We start from the raw sequence: 17,626 nt of genomic DNA, 5'->3' as shown, positions 1-17,626 counted from the left end.
GGGTTTGGTAAAGCAGCAGTTTTACATGGGCTGTGAAGAAAGGATTAGTCACTGAGCTGGGTGGGGTAGTGAAGAGCCATCTGGGATAGAAGACTTTGGGTTCTGCCTCGCTCTTGTACCAAATGTGTTCCAGATGGATCAAAGAAGAGAACTGTAACTAGAAGACAGCATGGAAACAGGCTTTCAGGATTGTGAGATGGGAGGGCCGTTCTAAGTATGACATAAATCTCAGAAGTTATAAAAGAGAAAACTCTGACCCTATCAAAGTCGAGATTTTCTGTCTGGCTGAAAGAAAATTAAAAAGAAAACACATTCATCCTAAGAAAAGAATATGAACATATATGGGTAGAAAAGAGGTTGATATGTTGTCATATGCAAGGAGTTCCCATGATCAATAAGAAAAGACCAGCAACCAAACACAAAAATGCCCAAAAAACAATGAATAGTTCTCAGGAAAGAAAGTAGAAAGAACTTTAAAAAATGAGAACAAAATGGTTCACTTTACAAGGAGAGAGTAAAGGTGAACCCTCTGGGAGACATGTTGCTCACCTGGCCGGATGGACAGTACACTTTTGGTCCAGGCAGGGCATATGGCATTTTCATATATTGCTTTATCCAGTAGGCACTTGGCAAAATAGTGAAGTGTTAAAATACACAGATTCTTCGACATAGCAGTTCTGCTTCTTGGAGCATTTCCTGTAGACACATTCACATCTGTGCAAGAACTGTGCAGTGCTGTCGGAACGAGCAGAAGACCAAAACCCCAAAACGCTGGTTCAGAGGAGCCATTTCAGAAGGTTCCAGTGCATGTACAGAATGGAATCGGTGCTGAAAGGCAGCGTGGTCAAATGGCTTCCGCGTTGGTCTTCCAGATGCACTGACAAAACAGTGCAGGGGAGAATGAATGCTCCTCACAGTGCAGTCCATCTCTATCAGAAGAAAGACACACAAATCCAGACTTGTACAAGCACGCATGCGGAAGGATGCTCAAAAACTGGGCAGTCACACTGTCCTTGGCTGCGTCTTCTAGGGAGACAAAGGCGTGGCTCCAGCAGAGGCTGTCAGAAAACTTGTAAGATAACAGAAAGTAGAGATAAGGAAGGAGGCTGGCTGCTATGGGGTCACATACCTTTCCTGTGCAGGCAGCAACCTTTTGGCTGAAATGACATAGTCAATGAAGACAATTTGTGCCTCCCACCCCAAAAAAAATTGTAAACAAATAAGACCAATCCAGGAAGGAGCCCCTGAGTTTGGTTCAGTGGCCTGGACCAAAAGTATACTGTCCATCAGGCTAGGTGAGCAACATGTCTCCTGGGGGTTCACCTTTACTCTCTCCTTGTAAAGTGAACCATTTTGTTCTCAGTTTTTAAAGTTCTTTCTACTCTCTTTCCCTTTGGCAAGGCTTTGGAAGTAGGGATAGGCACGTGTGGACTGTCAGAGCCATCAACTCTCATCAGTAGCCTCCGTCCACTCATTTTACAGGTAGGGAAGCTGAGGCTGCCTAGAGTCGCTTGGTCTTAGTGCAGGGCCCTGGGACTGTTCTTTGGATAGTGGACTTTGATTTAGGTGAGTCTAATCAGAAAGACAAATTCTTCCCAGTGTCCTTATAAACTCGTTGTAAATACAATCACCCTCCAAATCTACAGGGGCCGCACTCCGAGATTCCAGTGGATGCTGGCGATGGGGATCGTAGCAAACCCCCTGTGTACTGTGTTCTCCCCAGGCATGCATATCTTTAGAGATTAGGCCCAGCGAGAGATTAACAGCACCTACTAATAAAAGAACAATTGTGACATTACACTATAAAAAGTTATTTAAAGCTCTGGAATTCTTTTTTTCTGGGATTTTCTGTTCAATGTTTTTGGACTGTGGCTGACCACGGAAGGAGCAGAAGTGGTTGGGGCACACTGCATGGTAATTCCTGTCGGATGTCCACTGCACGCTCGTGTTACAGCCTGTGCCTTCTCTTTATAAGAGCTGCTTGCTCTTATAAATGGGTGAACATCTTGCTGGTAGGTCCCTCTGCCTCTCTCATTATTTCCTTAGTGGGAATTCTGAGATACTGACTCATAGCTGCCAGGCATAGGGACATTTAAAACCTTTGATTGCAGAATTACATTGTGACCAATGGTGACCAATCGTAACTGGGGCCACCATGCCCTGAATGGTGTCATCCCCAGGTGTTAGGCCTGGATGGACCCTGCTAGTGGAACTCTCACCCTGTCATAAACCATACATTACCCCTTCCCCTCCTGGACAGGCAGCAGGGGGCTGTTAGGTAGTGCTTGGGACTTGGCGTGGCTGTTTTCTGGACATGTGATATGTGCCAGGTTCCTTGGGTCTTTAGGTGAGGGCCAGTTTTCACATCTGGAGCATGGAGCAGTACCTTTTGTGCTGAAGTGCCATCAGGGGACGCTGACTTATTAGTAACAGGAATGGTGCACAGGCACTCTTTCTTTCATATGTATCCCCCTATAGTCATAAAACATAATGGAACCTTCTAGAACCTAGAACAGATGCTAACCACTTCCCCATCCTCCCCTCCCTTTCTGGCCATCTTCATTTGTGGAGTCCCTGCTGTGGCCAGCTGAGCATAGAGCAGTACCCAGATTCTGCTGGCTCCAGGGTCTCCTCCCCACCAGGGAGACACATTCCTCCTTAGAGCACCTGCAAGGGAGTGAGTTGGGGATGGAGCTAATGTCTGGGGTACTGCAGAGTGGGGTGCGAGAGGGGCCAGCTCCTACCTCCAGCATCCTGCTCTTGAGAAGGAATTTTCCAGAATGAAAGTGAGTTCTCTGCAGCTCCATGTGCTTTACTCATCCAGGTTCAGGAAGGCTGCCTGAGGTTTCTGAGCTTGTGAAGGTGACATCTGGAGAGCTCCTCACTGTCCACCCTGGGAGAGCTTGATACTCAGTGCCATTAACCCACTGGAGCGGGCAGGGCGTGTGCCAGGGCTGCTGGTGTGGACTCCTGGGAGGAAGGCCACTGAGTCTTGCTGCTCATTTGTGGGCATCCTCTGGGGGTGTTTCCCTCATCCTGGTTTTGAGCCACGTCTTAATGTTTTGAAAACTTGCACAGCTCTAGTAATTGAAAAATGCCTTCTGGTCCTGAGAGTCATGTTACATCTCCCTGTAAGGTCAGAGTGACCAGTTTAATTGAATAAAATAATTTTGGAGCCATATAGATAAGAATTAAGTAATCAGAGGAAGCAAGGATTTACCAGAAAGATGTTCATCCAAGTGTTATTTATCACGGTGAGCAGTTGGAAACAACTCAAATCCGCACACAGAACCAATTATACTCCTCCAAGTCGGTCACAGCTCTGAAAGTAGTGCTGGGCAGTGTGTGATGGGGCTGAGGGGACAGACAGTGGCTGTCATCTGAAACTGGAAGCACGCTCCACTTAACTCCCCCATCACATTGTTGGCTCTACAGCATTTCATAGGTGTGAAACCTTCTCTGGGGCCCATTTCTAGAGCTGCCTTTTCTGCAAGAATTTAATGGTAAATGCCAGCTGCAGCCAGTGCTGGGGAGGAGCAGGCAGCAGTGGACACATTTGTCTTTTGTCCACATTTCAGTCTGAAAGGGCAAGGGTGAGCTGGACCTAGGCCTTGCCAAGTGGCCTTGTGAACACTTGTGGTATGGGGCAGCCAACTTCAAATGCCACACTCCTGGGAAATGCAGACATTCCTAAGAAGTGAAAATGTGGTTTTGTTCTATAAAGGCCAGTTATAAGTTGGCTGTTATCAAGGCAGAGACCAGGAGAACTGTGACTATCTGGCAGTTTTGGGTAGACGTGGAGAGGATGGGTATTTATTTAATAATGCATTTCCTGATGGATATCAATTGCCATTTGTTATCTCATCAGCTTGTTACAAAAGCAGTTTATACCAATTTGCTATAAAAGCATCATAGCAATGTTAAAAGCTACCAAAAGTATAAAGAAGAAAGTGAAAATTAATCACAGTTGCTTACTCATTAAACCACCACGGGGATGATGATGCTGGTGTGTATTTAAGTGCAACCAAATACATCACTAAATGAACTCCTGGATGTATTGACTTTCTTCTGTTGGTTCTTCTCCTATATTTACAAGATCAGGATTACACGGTACTTTGTACTAGTTTTTAGCTTAAATTATAATGGACAAATCTCAGTATGCAGGAATAAAAGAGGACTTCTTCAATCTAGTAGAAGCCTAGTATGTAAAATCTATAGAGAGCTGCCCCCAGGATTGGGAACACAGGAAGGCTTTCTGCTGTTACCACTGTTCAGCTTTTTCACATGGAGGTTCTAGCCAGTGCAATAAGGCAGGAAAAGGAAATAAAAGGCTTATAGATTGGAAAGAAAGAAAGAAGACTCTTTATTTACAGACTACATGATTGTTTATGTCAAGCATTATGAGGAATTTGCAGAACAACTTACAGAACTAGTAAGAACGTTCTGCACGGTGGCAGGATACAAAGTCAATATACGAAAGTCAGTATTTCTTGATGGTAGCAATGAACAATTGGAAAGGAAATTTAAAAGCCACTGCAATAGCATCAAGAATGTGAGATACTTAGGGATAAATTTCACAAAAGTGTTCAAGACCTATGCGTGAAAAATTACAAATTATTGCTTGGTAAAATCAAAGAAGATCTAAAGGTGTGCAGAGATATACCATGCCCATGGATCAGAAGGCTCAAAATTGTTAAGACTTCAGTCCCCGGCCAACAAGTAAACCTCACCAGGCTTTGTTAGCATAGAGAGTGGACAGGGTGATCACAAAGTCAGATGGAAATACAGAGAACCTAAAATAACCAAAACAATTTCAAGGGAGCACACCGGAGGATTACTGCTCTCTGATTTTTAAGACTTGCCATAAATCTACAGTGATCATGGCAGGATAGTGTTGACAGAAAGATACAGATTGATGGATGCAACAGAGTTCATAAGTAAGTTAGTAAATAGACTCACACACATTTGATTTTTAATGGTGAAAAGAGGGTTTTGTCAGCAACTGGTGCAGAAACTACTGGGCATCCACCTGCAAAGAGATTAACCCTGAAAGAAGTTAGGATGAGTTAGAGATTTAAGTGTCAGACTTTAAACCATGAAGGATAAAACAAAAAAGAAAATCTTTTTTGACTTGGAGTTAGGCAAAGATTTCTTAGGCCACAAAAATGATGAGCCAGAACAGATGGAAAGCCTGATAAACCATGGTTCATTAAAATAAAACCTCATGCTGTTCAAAAGACACTGTTAAGAAAATAGAGAGGTAATAAAATGGGAATAAAACACTTGCAAAACCTATCTGATAAAGGGCTTAAATTTAGAACATGTAAAACCCAGTTACAACTCCACAATGGGAAGGGAAATGACCCTATGTAAAACTGGGCAAAAGTCTCGAACAGACATTTCACAAAAGAAGCTGTAAGAATGGCCAGTAGTCATCTGACAAGACGCTGAGTTTTCAGGGAAGAACAAATGACATCCCTGAGGAGATGCTGCCGCACAGCCACACACTGGTGAGGATGTGGAGGAGCTCACAGGTCAGAGGTGAAGACTCGTAAGGGCACAGACACTTTGGAAGACAGTTTGGCAGTTTTTAAATAAAACTGACTACACACTTGCCACAGGACACAGCAGTTCTACTTCTAAGCATTTACTCAAGAACGATGAGAACACGTCCATGCCGTCTCGGATGCGAATGTAGCCTCAGACTGGGAACAACCTCAGTGTCCCTTGATTGACTCAGGGAGAGGTGAATTGCTGTTCATCCCTACAAGAGCTGCTGCTCAGCGGTGAAAGAATTGACACCTGCAGCCCTGGGCACAATGACTAGAAGAACTAGAGTGAGCATCTCTGTGTATGTGACCTTGGAGAAAATGCAAGCCTACCAGGGCCGGGGGACAATGAGAGGGGTGGCTCAGAGGTGATGGCACTGCTGTCTGTCTTGATTGCATGGCTGTCCAGGACTACATTTGTCAAGCTCATTGAACCAGGCACTTAAGGTGCCTTTACTGTATGTAAGTGACTCCTCCATGCTCCCAACTCAATGAACAGAAGACACCATAGGCTTTCCCTACACCATTAAGTGTTCCCTTGCTCTTACTATCAATAGTTATTAATTAAATGCATAATATTCAAGTACGTGTTAGTGACTGACAGTGTTTTGTCACTCACAGCGTGCCATAACACACTCACCCAGTTCCATTACCTTTTTTCAAGGTGGTTTTGGTCTGCATGTGGTTGAGGAGCTAGGTGTGTTGTCTGTGTCCCTCTACTCCAAGGTTAAGGTGATGCTGCAAGTGCATAGAGCAAGGACGGCTTCCCAGACTGTCAGTACCAGGTGTCACACTGTCTTCTAAAGGTGTCCGTTCTGACCCCAATGTACTGAATGAGAATTGGTGCCTTGTTCAGTATACTAGCAATTGTACTGTCAGTTCGAATGGAAGGAGACAAAGAAGTCTTGGTTTCATTTGTATGTATTTAGCTGCTGGTGTCATGGGACATTACTTGTATGTTTGTCCCCACTCACACTCCCTTTAGTTGCAAGAGTGTATCCTAAGCCTTTCTGTCAGAAGTATGTCCTGTGTATTGCCTGCTTGCTCTGGTGGTTATCTCGGTTGTGTAACAACCACCCATATGGTCATAGAACTCCCAGTGTCACAAAACAGTAGCCATCTCTTGTGCTTTTGTTGGGCAGAGCTTGCTCGGACAGTCTGTCTGCTCCACATAACCTTAGGTTCAGTGGCGTGGGCCTGGTGGCTCCATTTCTAGGCTGGCTTCCATGTTGGCAGTGGGGTCCTAGGAGTCCTCAGGACTGCTTGGGTCCCCCCAGTGTGGCGTCTGGGCTTCAAGAGGGTATGTTCCACAAGACCCGGGAAGCAGGACTACGGGGTTCTGAAGCCCAGCTGAAAGCTAGCCAGGTCAAGAAGTCCCAGAGCCCGATTTGGTTAAAGGGGAAGGAACGAGGATGTCACCGTGTGATGGGCTCTTGTGTAGAAGAGCTTGTGGCCATTTTTAAACTTCTACACCTAAAGCTGTTGCTTGGGTATTTATTCATTTTTAGTTAATAAAGTTGTACGCTCACACAGTTTTTCAGAAGTAGAAGCTTCTGAAAAGAAGAGGTACACAGCCTCTTCACCATTCTCCCACATCTCCACTGCACCCCAGGTAACCCCGGAACTGTGTGATCGATAATGCTTGGACCTTGTGTGTGCATTGACATGAAGAGTCTTCAGATGGTATTGACTTCTGTGACTTGGTTTAACATAAAGGGCTCTGGCAGTATCTCTGTACCTTGCTCTCCTCACTTAGTGCTGGGTGGTGGCCACCTTCCCGTGTCAGGCTGTGTAGGCAACTCCTCCTGCCCAGGTAGGGGCAGCTTTGCAGATTTAATCAGCTCCTGGCTGGTGGGCATGGACCTGGTTTCCAGTTCACAAGCGAACCTAGACATCTTTTCTGCACGATCAGCCCTGAAGGGGACTTGCCAGGTCATCGTGTGCATGCCTGATGACTGAGATGCTACAAGACTGTCCTCTGTCTTCTCCCACTAGTGCTTAGCACCTAACACACCTCCCTTCATTTGTTAGTTTGCTCACTTGTTCCTTCATTTATTTGATGGTTGGTTCCTCTGCCCCTCTGTTCATTGGTTTGTTCCTTCATTTGTGCATTGGCTGACTAGTGTGTTCATTTGCTTATTGGTGGGCTTGTTCATTCCTTCATTTGTTGATGCAGTGGTTGGTTGTTCATTTGTTCCTTAGTTGGTTTGCTCTTTCACTTGTCTTTGTTGGCTTGACCATTTGTTTAGTGGATGGCTTGAGGGAACTGATTTGTTCCTTCATTTCTCCCTGGTTGGCTTGCTCATTCCTTTCTCCTTTTTAAGCATTGCACCATGCATCTATTTTGAGCTGAGCACTCTTCTCCTGCTCCCATGAAGGGTAACATTTGTCTCTTCTCTAAAGAGGCTCACACTTTGAGAAATGGCAGGTCCCTAGGAGCATCTCCTGCCTGCTCAGTGCTGGGAAGGGCATAGCATGAAGAGGAGACTATGGTGAAACAGAGGAAGCAGGACACCAGAATGTGGAGGGCTGTCATGATTTATGGTGGGGCAATTTGCTGCCTATGAGCTACATTAAGCAAAGGGTTCTTTTGGATGCTGCTTTGACTACGCAAAGTAATTACTGATGTGGGAGGAGCCTGGGAGTCCAACTTCAGTTCTCCTTCTACCTGCAGTTCACCTTTTCCAATTTTTTTTTTCGCTGTGTAACCCACTTCAATGCCAGCAGCCTACAGGTAGAGGCCAGGCAATGGTTCAGAGCCACAGCTTGCTCTGGTATGGGACACTGAGAGGCCCAGGGGGATGTCAAAAACTTTTTTTGGTGTTGTACCTGATGGTTGTCATAGTATCTGGGTAAGGCAGGTCCTGAGTATACCTCCTTTCCGGCAGGGAAAGCAAGGCCCAGGTTGGGGGAGCCGCTCTTGGTTTTGGGGTATATCCATGTACCTGGTTCCATTGAGCATTTCAGTAGAAGAAGGTGGCCTTTGTTGCCCGAGTGTTCTGGAATCCCTTAGGATGGTGGAGCTTAGGTCTTTCTGGAGTCTGAAATGACTCAGAGTGGGATGGCCTTAGGATATACTAACTCACAGCAGGTGCTTGCTAGAACGCTGCTGAGTGGAGCCTGCCCCCAGAGCTGCCCATGCAGGCCCTAGGTGGTCTGGGCCACTTCAAGAAGCCATTTGGCCCAGCTGGGTCACTTAGAGTCCCATTTGAAGTTGGTCCAGTTCTATAATCACCTCTTGCCCACCTCACTCCTCAGCACAACTTTGTGGCCACCTCCTAGGTGCCGGGCCTGGGCAAGGCCTGGTATGGAGAGATAAAGACAAGGTTCTTCTGCCAGGGTGATGCCAGCTGGCCTATGCTCTGGGTCCTCCCAGAAGTAGGTGGAACCCCATGGAGCACATCTGAGCAAGCGCAACCAATCAACCCTGCAGGGTGGACCCCAGCTCCTGCTGTCACTCCCCCAGCGTTCCTCCAGAACAAGGAGGTGAATCACCTTTGAGGAAACAGATTGATCCTCTGGTCTCCATCATGCTGGCAGGTCCACTCCTGGAACGAGCTGGCCTTGCTGGCAGTGCGCCTGTGCACAGAGCCCGCCTGCCCCTCTGCGATGCGCCATCTTTGGCAATTGGCTGTTGGTGTAATGTCCCTGGCAGTGTTCTGCTCTGGTCATTATTCTTTGAAGAATAACAGGATGAAAGAAACATATCTATTAATAACACAGATGGAAACAGCAATGACCAACTAAAGTAAGGAGATGCTAAGCAGATGTCGGGAGAAGCTGAACACATCCCACACTTCAGGGCCACTTGTCCTTTGGCTGGTGGTGGTTCCTCTCAGACCTCAAGGTAGAGTGTTTAGTCTGGTTTGCTGCACCCACAGCCATCAGAACAGTGGAATCTAGGCCCCCACTGTGTGGCCTGACCCTGGCCTCACTCAGCAGGAGCTGCCCTGTGGGGGTGGATTACCTGTACTTGGAACTTTCTCTGTATGGACCCAGACTCTGTATGGTGGCTTCTGTCAGTTCTCATCTGACCTATGTGTCTTCCTCCCTGTGCTTTAAGGCGTGGCCCAGGTCCCCTTCTGCAGGAATCCTTTGTATGTGTCCTGCTCATATCAACCCGACCCTCCATGGAATCCATGCTGTTGGCACTGTTTTTTTTCAAATAACCGTATATGTATGTCACAGGTGATCTTTCTATCAGGCAGTGCCTCCAGCGGGTAAGTAGGTGATTGTGTTAGGGGCAGGAGCACTGTTGCAGCAGCTACCTTGCCAACACCTGGCCTCAGTGTGTGGGGTGGTGCAGAAGCAACAGGTGTCCGTCCCTCAGGTTATCCTCAATGAGGAGTGGGAGATGAGTAGTCAGAGCCTAGGGGAGCATCTTTGAGACAGGTCCCACCTCTGTGCCGGAAGGGTGGAATTTACCTTTCCACTATGGCCCTCTCCATTGTAATGTGTTCCCAAGTGAAGGGGTGACTCCCTTCCCTGACTTCAGTTAGACTTTCCCATAAAATCACCCACTGGGACATCATAGTCAATAGTTTTACAGAGCCCTTGACTTTCTGGCCCAGAAAGGAGTGCCTTTGAGCTGGGAGAGGAAGAACCAGGCTTTTGGATCAGGATGGACACATGGGCATATGGATGAAAGAAATGGAAGAAGGGAGAGAAGAAAGGATTCAAGGATGGGTGATGAATGGAAGAGTGAAAAAGGAAGGGTGGTTGGGAAATGACTATGGATAGATGGGTGGGTGGATGGATGGATGGATGGATTGGTTGGAGGCTGGATGATTGGGTGGAGGATTGATGAAAGGTGGATATTGGATGGATGAGGGGATGATGGAAGGATGGTTGACTGGGTGGATGGATGTATGAAAGAAATGGATACAGGAGGATATATGATTAATGGAAGGAGTTTAAAAAGGAAGAATGGCTGAATAATGACTTCATGGTTGGATGGTGAGATGGATGGATGGATGGATGGGTGGATGGCTGGGTGGATGAGTGGATGGATGGATGAATGGATGGGTGGATGGATAAATGAGTATGTGAATGAAGGAAGGAATACCATCAACTTAAAGATTCACTTGACAAACTTCAGCTTCTTAAAGATTTAGGCACCAACCATTCACCTTACCTTGGAAGGCCTCACTTTTCCTTTCAGACCAAAGGTGAAGTACTGTACTGTGTGTGTCTTGGCCCCCTGGCAACCACATCCAAGAGCAGAGGCAGACTTCACTCAGACCAGTGCCCTCTAAGGGAGGCCTTCCTGCAGATGACAACCGTGTGCATCCAGCAGCAGCAGCCTAGATGGTGTTGTCATTCCAAGGCAGCTCAAGACAGACCATACAGTAACCACTGCCCAGCCCCCACCACCGTCAAGGCCTGGTGGGACCCTGCCTGACTTTGGGTGTGGCCTGCAGTTGTGACACTTTATAGAAATACTGTGCAAACAAGAGGGCTGTGTTTGTAGAATGCTTTCTTGATTGATGAGAAACTGTACTTTGATATGGTAGAAGTAAGATAAGAGAGATATTTCTGCCCAGAACAAGGCTCTCCGAAGTCCCTAACATGTAATGAGGAACAATTCCTCTCCTCCCTGGAGTGAGCCTCACCTTGCCCTTGTCACTGTCCAGTGCTCTCCTGAGTCACTCCCCATGAGGAGTGGGGGCTCACAGCAACTATTTGCTCCTTTCTTGAGAATTATCCTACCAGCTTCTTCCCAGTGGTGTGGAAGAAGACTTCCAACACATGACTTTTGAACCTTGGCAAGACCTTGGGCACCATCCCCAACCTGTCACCGTTTCCTCACATACACATGAAGGGATGACCGAGGACCATGGGAGGTGAGGGAGTTGGGCATGTGGACGCTCAGTGGATGCTAAGAGCCTGCATTGCCCCCTTCCCAGGATAGGCACTTGCTTGCAGCCCCAGGGTGTGCAGCCCTTTGGGTCAGGGTGTCAGTTGGTCTGGCCCAGTGGAGCATCTTCTCTGCATCCGTGGCCCTCCATCATGTTTGCATCCTGGCTGCTGTCACTCTTGCAGTCAATGACAGAGAGCCATGCCTGCTGTGCTGTTGGGCAGCTGCACTGCCCACAACCATAGCCCACGTGGTCCCATGGGACTCACCCTCTTGGGCAAAGACAAGAGCAAGGCAACAAAATGAACTTGGCAGTTGCTGGGAGGGAAACACCAGGAGCCCTGAGTAAGGGAGTGGAGTCCCAAGTGGTGGAACCACACAGCCTCTGCAGTGAGTGGTTTTTCTGAGGCAGAGCCTGCTCCTTCTTCCCAGGCCCTGGCAAGAAGGAACAGGGATAAGGTCTGCTGGTGTCTCCCACTGCCAAGTGGTGGGGTGTGGATGTGTGCAGTGCTTGCTTCCTAGAGGCTGATAGGGCTCACAGGTAGCAGAGCCCTGCAGGCTGGTCCTGACTCTTGTTTATCACTTGGAAAGGGGACACGCCACTTCTGCCCACTGTTTTCCCAAGTGCCCTTTAGGCCTTCGTTTCTAAACAAGGCTTCATGAATTTGGAACCTCCTCTTGTCTGCCAGTCACCTTTAAGCCAATACCATGACACCATGACTAGGAGGCTGATGGCACCATTGTTTTCTTCCCGTCTACAGCCTCCTGGTCATGTCCCTCTGACTATAACCTGCTCCTCTCAGTGCCTCACTGCCCCTGCCCTGTGGGATTGGTGGAGGGTGCTGGGAGGTACCAAATATGCCTGGTGGTCAGACCTCAGGCTAGTGCACTTGAGCTAACGCTGCCTCCATGGGCTGGGCACTGGGCTCCCGCTGGCCCCTCCTTTCAGCATATCCCTTTCACAGAGAGGGAGCCTCCAGGCTGTGCCCAGGGCCCTGGGGCTTACACTGATCTGAGATTAAAGCTAATCCACTGAACCCCAAACCCTGCTGCTTTCCAACACCCCAGGGACATGACTAGGCTGAGTTAGGCAGGCTGGTGCTCTGCGGGGGTGGGGGGAGGTGGACAGTCAGTAAAGGAGACATTGCCCCCAAATGGTTTGCACAGAGAATCCTGTAACAAGTGCCATGGGAGCATGCCGCTGGCTCCTTCAGCAAGGACATCATCAGGAAGCATTTGGTGGGTCCCTAAGAGCTCTAGGTGAAGCAGAAGCAGCAGAGCAGAAGCAGTTAATAAGCACAGCGTTACTGGGCACTGCCGAGGTTGAGGGTAGAGCCCCAGGTTGGGCTGATGGACCGGTTTCCTCACGTGGCTCAGGTGAGAGGTCAGGATGTGGGTTTAGCGCATGCTCAGAAGGCTGTGTGGACAAGTAAGCCCACAGGTGGTCAGAGACCACTGGGGGTGGAGGGATGGTGGATGTCCACCCTCAGGCGGGCCCTTATATCCATTCCTACCTGGGACTGTCCACATCCCATAGATTGGGACATGACCCAGGCCTACAGCATGGAGGGGATAAGCCAGGTTCAAGGGAGTCCAGCTGACCCCACGGCTGTGCTATGCCCTGCCCTGTTCGTTCTGGGGGTACAAGCCAGTTTGTAGTGGCCAGGGGCTAGAGGACGAGTGTGATTGTGCTGTCCAGTGCATCATGGTGGGGCCTTAGAAGCTGTGGCCCTCCTGTGGAGATAGAATGGCCAGCTCGGGGCTCCTGGGAAGTGCAGTTGGTGTAGGGCTGGGATGCCAGGTAGAGGAGCCGCACATTGGTGGGAGCAGAAGTTCCAGAAGAGTTTTCGGTGGGCACAGGGACCTGTGTTCTGGTGTGGCAGTGGGCTTGGCAAAGGGACTATGTATGTCCCCATACATAGTCCTGGGGACAGTGGGAGAGGGAAGGAGGCCTGCCTGCCCTTGGGATGGCTGTTTGGTGTTGTCTGCTTGCAGCCAACCCTGCCCTCTTTTTCCCATTGTCTTGTCACTGAAGAAGAATTTCAGGGGAGGCTCAAAAGTGCTATTTGTTTTCCAGCCTGCTGGTTGATCTGGATGAGACCATGGTCTATAGTGAGGACCTCTGGGAGGGGCCCAGCACACCCCTGGTGACACCGTCCCTCTTGGCTGGGCCCTCAGTCCCACCCAGGAAGTGCAGGAGGGAGCCAGGAAGCAAGGGGGAAGATAGCCACCCCTGCCCATGAGACCTGCAGACCCTTGACAACTGCATGATCTTGGGCTGGTCACTGTCCCTCTACCCTTATTTGCTCTTGCAGGACAAAGGTTCTCAGCCCAGGTTCTGTTAGGGACTCCTTCTGCCTCCAGAATTAGTCCCTCAAACCTGAAGACCTAACCCTTGCTGGATATTTACAGGGCTTGTAAACTTTCTCTTGAAGATGGTGTTGACTTTGCAGCTCGCAAGACTCTCATTTCAAAACTTCTCTCTCCATCTCTCTATGTCTCTTTCTCTTGACCTTTGTCTATCTCTCTCCTCTGTGTCTCTGTGGCTGCCTCTTTCTCTTGATCTGTCTCTCTCTCTTTCTCTAGTTGGCTCACTCTATCATGCTTGTCTTTCTCACTCCACTCTCCCAACAGCCATTTGGCAGACTTTGGCCCTGGCCTGGGTGTCTGGAGACCCAGGTGGTTTTGGGAGATGGCTGTGGAATTCCACAGTGAGGCAGGACTGCCTTCCTATTCTGCTGGGAGGCCTGGAACCCTCCCATCTCACTGCAGGCGGTATCCTTCCCCTAGGGGCGCTTGGGACTGGAGCCATGGGTCTAACCTTAACCCAGCCACTCTGCTCTGCCTGGTACCTAGGATCTAGTGTTCTGTGTGACCAGAGGGCCACAGTGACTTTTAACAGTGGTAGGTGGCTATGTGGCTGGGGCAATGCGTGGGCAGAGAGAGGACCAGACCAGCTCCCATGTTTCCCCAGAGATCCCAACTCATGGGATCCAGGGACCAGACCAGGTCCTGGGGGATAGGCGATGAGCATTTAATGAGATAGAGGTGACATTAGTGCCCCACCTTATTCCTTCGAGTGGGTGTGGTTTGGTCTGGGGAGGACTGGCGTCCCAGAGCAGGGTCCTAGAGCTCAGGGTTCCAGCACAGGGTTCTAGAGATTGGGCAGGTGGAGGAGAAGGCACTGCTCGGTTGTAAAGTGGTGGGCGGCCAGGGACTGCTTGGGTTCAGGTGACACAGGGATAGGGGCCTGAGGAGAGATTACCCCCTTGCTGGGATGACACTCTTGAGTGACCTGGCAGAATTCCAGACCATATCAAGGATTTCAGGAGAGAAAGAGCAGGCCCTGATAGATCACAGATCCCAAACAGAACCTTCTGGAAAAGCCCATGTCAGGCAGGGACAGGTAGCTGGGTTCAGAGGAATCTGTATCCTATGACATGCTTAAGAAAATGTGTAGTTTATTTGGGGGAAAAAGGAGCTGAATTGGAGCAAGGGCCCAGTGACGAGGGGGACTTGTCAGGGACTCACGTTGCTTCTTTTCTGGGCAGAGGGAGCAGGTGGTAACTCTTGAAGTCACAGCTTGCCATTGCTCTGAGAGTGAAGTCCAACGGGGTGTGGAACACAGCACACCAACAGGAGATGGGTTTTGTTGTTGTTTGTTTTTCTTTTGCAAAAGTAGAACAGCAGTAAACTTGTGCTTATTCCCTCTCCTGGCCTGCCTTGTAATAGCTGTGGGCTCACTCACTAAGTCATTGAACAAGCATAGCTAAGTGCTGGCCAGGCTCTGGCCTTGCCCAGCACAGGATAGCCCCACCTTTTCTCCCACTCCTATTTTCTGATCCCTTCTTTCTCAGTGCCCACCCCCTGCTGTTGAGGGTGAATAATTAAGTCCTGGAAGCAACTCCATTGCATCCCAACAGGCCCTCAGAGCTCTGGTGGCCCTCCTGGCTGTGAGTGGCTTTTGTTCCAGTGCTTCCCTGTACTGCTAGGAAGGTGAGGTGCTGAATCAGCACTTGGCAGGTCTCCTCCACTCCCCCAAGTGTTTCCATTCCTTGGGATGGACACCCCTCACCCCCACCCCAGGGCAATCTCTCTGATGGGTAGAACCTAGTTTGCATCTCTAATCCTTACCACAAAATCTAGGAAGTTTTAGCTACCTAGGCTGCAGAGCGGGAGGAGGCTGGGCCATGCTGGAGTGAGCCACGTAGGGCAAGTGTCCCCTTTCTGGGGACTGATTTGTCCCAGAGGTGGAACAGCCTATGAGCAGAGCAATGGAACTTTTGCTTCACGAAGACTCTGATGATGGCCAGTGTGGGAACCTACGAGCAGCACATCATGAGCCTTAATGCTGGGGTTGGGAGGTGTGAAGATCACATGGGCAGTGCCATTTCTGTTCTCTCCAAGACCCTGGGCCCCTCAGTCTAGGAGCAGGGAGCAAACAGAAGGGAGCCACGTCTGTTGGGTTGGAAGTGCTAGGAATTGCCGCAGGTTGTCTCTGGCTGCTTTCTGTAGCTTCTCTCACTGGCCTCTCTGCCACAATCTTGCTTCTTTAGGGTGGCACCTTCTCAGTCACATCTACCTGTCCCCACAGGTGGTGCTGTTTTTGAGCGGTAGGCTCAACCTGGAAGAGCCAGGAGAGCTCCTGAGACTCCACTCCTCACACTTTGTTTAGGCTTACCACTTATTGCTCTCCTGGCCAGTGGGAGGGTGGCGTTGGGTCTGGGAAAGGTCTAGTGACCTTTTTAACTTGCTGCAGTGCAGGTTGGTGAATGTACCGAGAAGGCTGCAGGAAAATAGCTCTCTGCCTTCACAAATGGAGAAAACAGGCTGTGGTCTGGGAAGAGCATCGTACGCTTGCTGTGATGTGGGTCCAGGAAACCCCGCCAGGATCCCTGATACCTTCCCCAGGCTGCTGCCAGCCTTGGAGCTGAGTCTCTGGGATGACCCAGGGCTCAGTGTTGTGTCATTCTGGGAAGGTGTGCTGGCAACTGGCACGGCTGTCTCTTCCCACGACTGGGGCCAGGCCTGGGGCTGTGCCGCGTGTCCTCTTCAGCCCCGGAACTGAGTGTTGATTCTGATGTCCTGTGGATGAGGGCCAGCGAGGGCTTTGTCACTGGTGCAGAGTATCTCAGAGGGGACACAGATCTGTGGCATAACAAAATAGGCAAGGGACTGACACACTGCATGGGTCTGGACCCTGGGTTGTGGCCAAGGGCCACCAGTGAAATCAGAGGTCATGGGAGGCAGCAGTTGTGAAATGAGCAGAGGCCAGCCTGGACCAATAGTGGGCTGGTTGCCCTCGCTGTGCCCTGCTGCCACCTGAAATGGCTTCTGCACGAACACAGGAAGTCCTTACAGTCCTGATTAAATGACAGAGGAGGCAGCAAGGCCAGCTGGGCCCTCAGAACTCTCGAGTCTGGGACATGTGTCGCATTGCTGAGAACCGTGGAGCTGGGGAGGTGCTTTGTGATGGGATGAACAGCTCCACATGGCTTCTCTCGAGGTCCCCTTCAGGGCCTGGCACAGTCCCCGTGCACTGTTTCCAAACTGGATGCCTGGCCTGATGTCCGCTCCCCTTTCAGGACTGCCTCCTGGGACACGGGGTCTTTTGCCCACGGCTCTCCTGTTAAGGACTTTCCTAGATCAGTAGGGAGGCTGCGTGGCTGACTCAGCCCTCTTTCTGGGGCTGTGCTGGGGCTCCAGGTGCAGCTGTAGCTGCCGCAGGAGTCCTCAGAAGCCAGCCAAGAGGAAGCCAGCGTGGCCAGCCTCTATTACTCCCTTCTTTGAAAAGTGGTACTTTCTTCCTGAGTGAGAAAGTACCTGGGGAGGACTGCAAGGAGTTGGTGAACTGAGTACTTTCGGAGGGACAGAGACACAAGGGGTGAGCCTGCTTCAGCCATCTGCCACACCCAGAAGTGGGCACTGACTTTAGTACATCTGTCAGAATTGACTCCAAACGGGTGTAAGGATTAGCATATCGTGTGGATGTCTTTCTCAGGCATGACTTGATCCCGCTGTCCATGCAGCATGGCAGGAGTCTGGCTCTGCACTCTCAGCTGGGCACTCACCACAACCTGAGAAATGGCTGCCTGTCCTGCCAGACTCATGTTCTGTGTATGACACCGGCTTTTTAGGAAGAGTGACTGCTCTTTCCTAAAGGCAAAGCCCCAGGATGGAGCGTCGCTGACCTGGCCTGGTCATCTGGTCAGGTTGCATC

At 49.7% G+C, this 17,626-nt stretch overlaps 1 protein-coding gene and 1 pseudogene across 2 annotated transcripts in view; one reads left to right on the top strand and one right to left on the bottom strand.

Annotated features, from left to right (window-relative positions):
• Col5a1 (collagen type V alpha 1 chain) overlaps window positions 1-17,626 on the top strand; it is a 157,669-nt gene that overhangs the window by 16,828 nt on the left and 123,215 nt on the right. The gene's annotated exons all lie outside the window — the stretch shown is intronic.
• Window positions 8,248-8,334, bottom strand: LOC141415985 (small nucleolar RNA SNORA42/SNORA80 family; annotated as a pseudogene).

The sequence above is a fragment of the Castor canadensis genome, chromosome 13 (genome assembly GCF_047511655.1).
Source record: "Castor canadensis chromosome 13, mCasCan1.hap1v2, whole genome shotgun sequence".
NCBI lineage: Eukaryota > Metazoa > Chordata > Mammalia > Rodentia > Castoridae > Castor > Castor canadensis.
Note: the sequence above shows the minus strand (reverse complement) of the source record. Positions and strands in the feature narration are given on the sequence as shown.